At 42.8% G+C, this 7,140-nt stretch overlaps 1 long non-coding RNA gene across 1 annotated transcript; it reads left to right on the top strand.

Annotated features, from left to right (window-relative positions):
* Positions 1–2,613: 2,613 nt before the first annotated feature.
* On the top strand, positions 2,614–6,069 carry LOC308467870. The gene is made up of 4 exons (XR_013981348.1): positions 2,614–2,814; positions 3,448–3,574; positions 4,483–4,604; positions 5,617–6,069. It is a non-coding gene; the product is annotated as an uncharacterized lncRNA (long non-coding RNA).
* Positions 6,070–7,140: the final 1,071 nt, after the last annotated feature.

The raw sequence follows: 7,140 nt of genomic DNA, 5'->3' as shown, positions 1-7,140 counted from the left end.
TTTAAAATATAATGAAATTTCTTGGGTTGGAGGTTTCTTTTTTAATACATATAAAGAGAAGCCGTTAATTGTTGTGAAGAGCTTATGAAACTAGGGCGTATTGAATCTAGCTCAGATATAAGATTTAAATGTCTTAATGGGATTGTTTTTAGTGTGTATTTTAATTACGGATGTTTATATTTTAACATTTGTGTGACTGGTTTTATATTCTAAATCACTTAGAAGCCTATACTGGCAATAACGGTTATATAAATTAGCATAACAGCAAACATAGTCTGTCCCAGCCAGCATAACCAATGGTCTGGGGTAATAACAGTTAGCATCCAAAATACCGTATTTTTTGCTCTATAAGACTTACTTTTTCCCTCCTAAAAAGTAAGGGGAAATGTGTGTGCGTCTTGTGGAGCGAATGCAGGCTATGCAGCTATCCCAGAAGCCAGAGCAGCAAGAGGGATGTGCAGCGATCCCTCTTGCTGTTCTGGCTTCTGAGATTCAGAATATTTATTTTCTTGTTTTCCTCCTCCAAAAATTAGGTGTGTCTTGTGGTCTGGTGCGTCTTATAGAGTGAAAAATACGGTATTTTGGATGCTAACTGTTATTACCCCAGACCATTGGTCATGCTGGCTGGGACAGATGGGAGTTGGAATCCAACAATATTTGGTGGGCACCTTGTTGGCTATCCCTGTCATACATGCTACCCGGAGATCTTTGGAGAATGAGTAGAATTCAAACATGATATCCACCGTGGTAGATCAATTGCACAACCCATTTCTATTGCTCCTGCATCAAGGCCCACATCAAGATCTTTATCTATTGCTGTTTACAAAAGCTTGGAACAGAATCTCTGTTGATGGTATGCAAATTCGTGACTAGGGCTAGCCTAGGGCTCTTTGACACCTGAGGCAAAACACAAAATGGCATCCCTCTTGCTAGGGAAGAAGGTGATTGACCATCTACATCAGGATAACATCTGTCTCTCCTATTTGTCAAGAGGCGACCATAGAGGTAGCAAGGGGGGCTACCGTGTGAACTCTATGATCCCTATGAATCCTGATGCCTCAGGCAGTCTCCTCACCTTGTCTCATGGGTAGGGCATGTTTATGACAGCATTCTGGCTGAGGCCAGTGATGGGAATCCAACCAGTGCTTTTCCCTTGGGGTATTCAAGGGTATGCAGTACTGGTACCTTTTTCCTAGAAGAAAAACACTGAATCCAACAATCTTTGAAGGGCCACAAATCGCTCATCCCTGCTTTTAGAACAATAACACCAAACACTGGCTATCCCCCCCTCCATTTTGTCAATATTTTTCTACTTCAGTAATCTGTGTTGGGTATGAAATATCATTTTGCAGTATAATATAATATTTTCTTAAAACATGAGACAATCTTTTCTTAAAGATGCAAAGTTATTCTTGTGCTTACTATAACTTTTGGGTTCTTCTTGACTCTCGCGCCCCCCCCCCCCATATTTGACTTCAACTAGATTAGATTGAGTTGTATTTTATGACTCTTTTGCCTGTTGCAACCTAAGTAAATTGATGCTATGATTTATATTTTATGTATATTTGACAGCAAAAGCAAACCAATAAGTTGTATCCAATTGGCCTAAGCAGCAGCTCATTTCAGATAGTTGAAATCTTGTGGTTTTAGAATAGTAAATGAAGGGGGGGGGAGTGGGTGATCTGAGCACAGTCATTTATTTAAAACAGATATTCTAAAGTTTTCTACCCATTCGAAAAGTCCACACAATAAAACAGGTGTTGTTTGAGGGGGAAACGGTGTTTGCTTCTTTTGCATAATGCGTTAGATGACTCCCAGAGAAGTTCTTCAAGTAATCTGAAGCCACAGTCTTGGAGACAAAATGGACTTTTTGGAGATTTGGCATAGGGGAGCTCTTGGCTGAAGACAGAAAATGAATCACATTAGGGCAGAACCATAGCAATGAGAGAATATCATTTTTTCCCCAGAACTGGCTTAATTACTCCAGAAAGGTAAACAAGAACTCTGATGGATGAAGCCTAACGGGCATGTGTGCAAACACTTGTATGCAGGCGAGGGGCCATGCTCAGTGGAAGAGCATCTGTCTTGCATGCGGAAGGTCCCAGGTTCAATTATTGACATCTCTAGGTAGTGTTGGAAGTGTTTCCTGTCTGAACTCCTGGAGAGTGGCTGTAGACAATACTGAGCAAGGTGTATGAGATGTCTAGCTTAGGGTAAGGCAGCTTCCTATGTGCAGAAATATTGGGTTTTTCACAGGTGCTTCCAATCTGTACCAGTTGTGCTTGTGTTCACTCTGGGTGGCTTCCAACAAAATATTAAAAATACAATAAATGAATAGGTTGCAGCGAATACAATGGTACCTCGGGTTAAGTACTTAATTCGTTCCGGAGGTCTGTTCTTAACCTGAAACTGTTCTTAACCTGAAGCACCACTTTAGCTAATGGGGCCTCCTGCTGCCGCCGCGCTGCCGGAGCCTGATTTCTGTTCTTATCCTGAAGCAAAGTTCTTAACCTGAAGCACTATTTCTGGGTTAGCGGAGTGTGTAACCTGAAGTGTATGTAACCTGAAGTGTATGTAACCTGAGGTACCACTGTACTGTACTTTCAACAGCAGAGAGGAACAAGTTGGGCTGGAGACACCAACATCCCACTGGTTGTCCAGTCTCCTTCTCAGTGCTTCTCCTTCAGTCGGTGGTGTGAGAATCTTAGTGCTCACCAGTAAAAGAGCCTGACCAATGGAAGGACACAAGGTGGGAGATATGCTGAGCTGCTTGGTGTGTTTGTTACAGATCTGCTACACCCACAAGCCTAAAAGGTAAAGGTAAAGTACCCCTGGACTCTAGGCAGCACAGCCAGTGGGATGAAGCACCACTGCTGTTGGAGTTTGGATCAGATCTTTAGGCTACAAATTATTCATGTTTGGATAAGGGAAGTTTCACATAACCAACATTCGGATTGCAGGACCTGGATGTATAGAATGCCACTAGATCAGTGGGTCTCAAACTACTTTTATTCTTTCAGAATAAAAATTTGCTTGCCAAATCTTTTATTGATAAGAAATACATTGCATTTAAAAACAAAAAGAAGCAATTCCCAGCAGTGCTTGATTAATAACATGGGACACAACCACTTTATAATACAATCGTGGGACATCCAGGAAGTATAAAACAATGCAACTACATAAGAACATGAGTCATTCCCAAAATAAAATATTAATTGTCCTTGACTCTTCCTGTCACCCCATCCTATTCTGCCATGCCCGTGTGGCGCACCACACCCTTTGAGAACCACTGCTCTAGGTAATTAGTCCCACTGCCAAACTACTCTTACTATCCAGAAGGTTATTCTAACATTTAAATATAATCTGCCTTGTAATTTAACTGCATTAGATATAATTTTGTCCTCATGCGGAACAGACAAGAAGCATTTGCCCTTTTCTATGCAACAGCTCTTTAGGTGTCGGGGACTGGACAGAGGAGGAATGGTAGAGACTGCTACCCCCTCATGAACCTTCCAGAGATGAGGAAGACCGTATAGATTTACAGCAGTAGTTTAAGGACGGTCACAGCTCAGAGGTAGATAAAGATCAGAGTTGGGAAAGAATGGGGGAAGAAGGGGGGAAGCAGTGTCAGAGTAGATGGCTGACACATTTATTACTAGAAAGCATTCCAGAATCACCATCTCCCATCACCTGGCGAACCTTAAAAGTAGGAGAGCAGAGGGCTCATACGCAAATGGCCCTAAGCAGCCACCGTAAGGTGAGTGGTGCTATTGACGACTGAAGAGAGGGGGGTGGAGTTTACTTGGAGCAACGCCATTACTCCAAAATGAAGCATTTCTTAGCCTCTCTCTGAATATTGAATAAAATAACTTGGTAAGAGCTTTCCTTGCTTATCTCTTCCTGGGAGCCCACCGTGGGGGGGGGGGGGGGCTAAGAGAGTCTAAGTCTAAGAGAGAGGCCAGGGTGATGTCCACCGTTTCCAGGAACTGTTCTCATTGTTATACTTTTGTGAGTGAGCTGAGAGTTTGTTTGGACCCTGGGTGAAAATCTGGAGGCTGAGGGAGGGTGTGTTCCAAGGGAAATGAATATAACTTTTTATTCAACTTTTTATATGTAACTGTGTATTTTTGTAATATTTTGTTTCAGTTTTCTGTTGTTGCTGCATCAGATATATTTTTAATGCATTCAGTGGTATAGAAATTAAATAATCAATACTTAATCAATCAACTACATAATTTCAGTCACTGTTCGACAAGATGATTATTTCCTCCCTTCTTTTTCAAAGAGTACCTGTGACTTCTTAAGTGAGATTGCTGCTTTAAATATAGCTGTTGACCTTTCGTTCAATTGTTTGCATGTTAGCAACATGAATCAGCGAAAGCAGGCATTCAGCCTTAGCACTAAATCATATAAATATGTATTGGACAGCACCAATTCAATTAAATGGAATTCAACAGGACTGGGTACCCTTCATTGTTTCAGAAAAGAATATAGTGACTGGACTACTTCTTGGAGTTGCTTTCACAACAAGATGCTGCTTGAGTGGCAGCCTACTGAAACTCTTCTGAATGTTGTGTTCTTCATTGGCTTTTGAAAAAGGGCAGGTAAGTAAAGTGACTAACAGTTCATGGATGGGTGAGTTTAAAAAAAAACGCATGTAAGAATGTTTCGCAGTATGCTTATCTCTCAGTGAATTCAACTGTCCCTCTCATAGAATAGGTGTCTGCAAACCAAACACATTTGGCAGCATTTATTGTCTGGAACGTGGACGTGGGTGGTGCTGTGGGTTAAACCACAGAGCGTAGGACTTGCCGATCAGAAGGTCGGTGGTTCAAATCCCCGCGATGGGGTGAGCTTCCGCTGCTTGGTCCCTGCTCCTGCCCACCTAGCAGTTTGAAAGCACGTCAAAGTGCAAATAGATAAATAGGTACCGCTCCTGCGGGAAGGTAAACGGCGTTTCTGTGCGCTGCTCTGGTTCGCCAGAAGTGGCTCAGTCAAGCTGGCTACATGACCTGGAGGCTGTACGCCGGCTCCCTCAGCCATAAAGCGAGATGAGCGCCTCAACCCCAGAGTCGGCCACGACTGGACCTAATGGTCAGGGGTTCCTTTACCTTTACCATACTGTCTGGAAAGCTATTGACCTCTGTTTATATAGGGAAAGCGGTGCATGAGCATCTAATATGCATACAAATGTATCATTAACAACACCAGGAGAAGAAGAAAAAACATTGGGAGGGGTCTTGTGAAAAAAAGTATTGCTGGCTCCCAAGTTTTGCAAAATAAATAAATATATAAAATAAACACACACTGTGCTGCTATAAAAAGATGGGAGTGATAGAACACTCTCATATCAAACCCTTTACTGAAACTCTTCTGGAAAACCTCCTGGGAGAACATTATCTTCAGCTGCCGGGGACCAAAATGTTTTTGCATATTCAAGAGCATTGCAGTAATTTCATTCCTTTTAAGCAGTAAAAAGTAACAAGTGCTTTAACAAGTTTTAATTTCAAGGTGTTATTGGAATAAGAAAATTGGTGTCTGGTGTGTTGGGAGCAGTCTACCTTACTTAATGCCCATCTGGAATGTTTCCTTGTTCAACATCTCATTCTTTTCCAGGGGGAGAAGAGAAAGAACGGTCTGGTTGTGAGGAAAAAGAAATCAAGCCTAGTAAAATAGGAACACACCCACACACACCAGTTTTCTATGCAGATGTGTGGGTGTGCACATGTGTAGGAACATTGCTATTTCATGTGTTATTTGTGAGATTAAAGCCTCAGATAATAATCATAAGAGTTTTGCGGGATCGGACGAAAGTCCTTTCTAGTCCAGCATTCTGTTTCCACACCACTCAACCAGATGTCTATGGAAAGCCCCCAAAACAGGATTTGATGGCGACAGCACCCAGCCCTATCTGTGATCCGCAGAACCTGGTTTCCTGAGGCATGCAGCACACAGTCTCCGATACTGGAAACAATATATTGCTATAAATACTGTAGGAATTATGTTACTGGCAATAGTCTTTAATTTGTTCAACCCTACATTAAAGGCACCCACGTTCACAACCATCACTGCAACTTGTTATAGCCAATTCTATGGTTTAAACTAATAGGCAGCATCAAGTATTTTCTTCCTGTGTTCCTTGAATCTCCCAGCATTCAACTTCACTGAGTGGCTCTGGGTTTGAGGTGAAAGGAGGTTGCCCCCCCCCCACGTGCCACAGTTGAAACTGCTCGTGGCCACGCCCCCAGCTGTGCTGATTGAAGAGCTGGGTGCGTGACACGGCTGGGAGTCCCCGTGACGTGGATAGCATTCCTTCAACATCCAGCTGGGTCACTAGGGGGTTCCGGATGCCAGTCTGCAACACTGCCCCCCTGGGAAGGGGAGCAGACTACTCACCCATTTGCTTATCTAAGAATCTAGGTCTTTTTTAGGGCCATGTGAATAGATGTCAACAGCTGTAATTCAAAATACATTTGCATTGAAGCAGGAATGGGGAACATTTGGCTCACCAGATGTTGCTGAACCACCACTCACATTAGCCCTAGAAAGCATGGCCGATGTCCAGGGATGATGAGAGTTGTGGTTCAGTAATAACTGGCGAGCCAAAGGTTTCCTGCGGCCACTTTAACAACAGGATATCCTGTGATCCTCCTGCCATGAAAGCAACTTTAAAACAAGCAAGCAAGTTGCATCAGAAGCCCCACCCCCCACCCCCACCATCATGCAAGGCTCAGTAATGTCCACAGTGCCTGGCAATGGTTTGCCAGGATTTCAGACAGGGCATACTCCCAGCCCCATCTGGAGATGCCTGGGATTGTACTTGGACCTTCTGTGTGAAAAGCAGTTGCTTTACTACTGAGCTATGGCTCTTTCCGCAGTGGTCTCCCTCTCCCTCCCACGTGATAATTGAATGTTGCATATATGTATGTGCGTATGTATGTGTAGCAGAATCAATGCATCTCAGTGTCATTTTAGCCAAATGACATGAAGGGGAAAACTGTAGAATGCTGTCCTAATACCAACTTTATTATCATTATGTTCATTGCTGCAAGGCACAAGAGAAACCCTCATCATGCGCTTATTTAAAAATAAATGAATTGATAATGCCCTTAATCTGCTGCTAATCTAATAATGTCCTTG

This window comes from Podarcis pityusensis (assembly GCF_964106645.2).
Source record: "Podarcis pityusensis genome assembly, chromosome: Z".
In the NCBI taxonomy this organism is placed as follows: Eukaryota; Metazoa; Chordata; class Lepidosauria; order Squamata; family Lacertidae; genus Podarcis; species Podarcis pityusensis.
The sequence above is the reverse complement of the archived record's forward strand: the minus strand, read 5'-3'. Positions and strand labels throughout refer to the sequence as shown.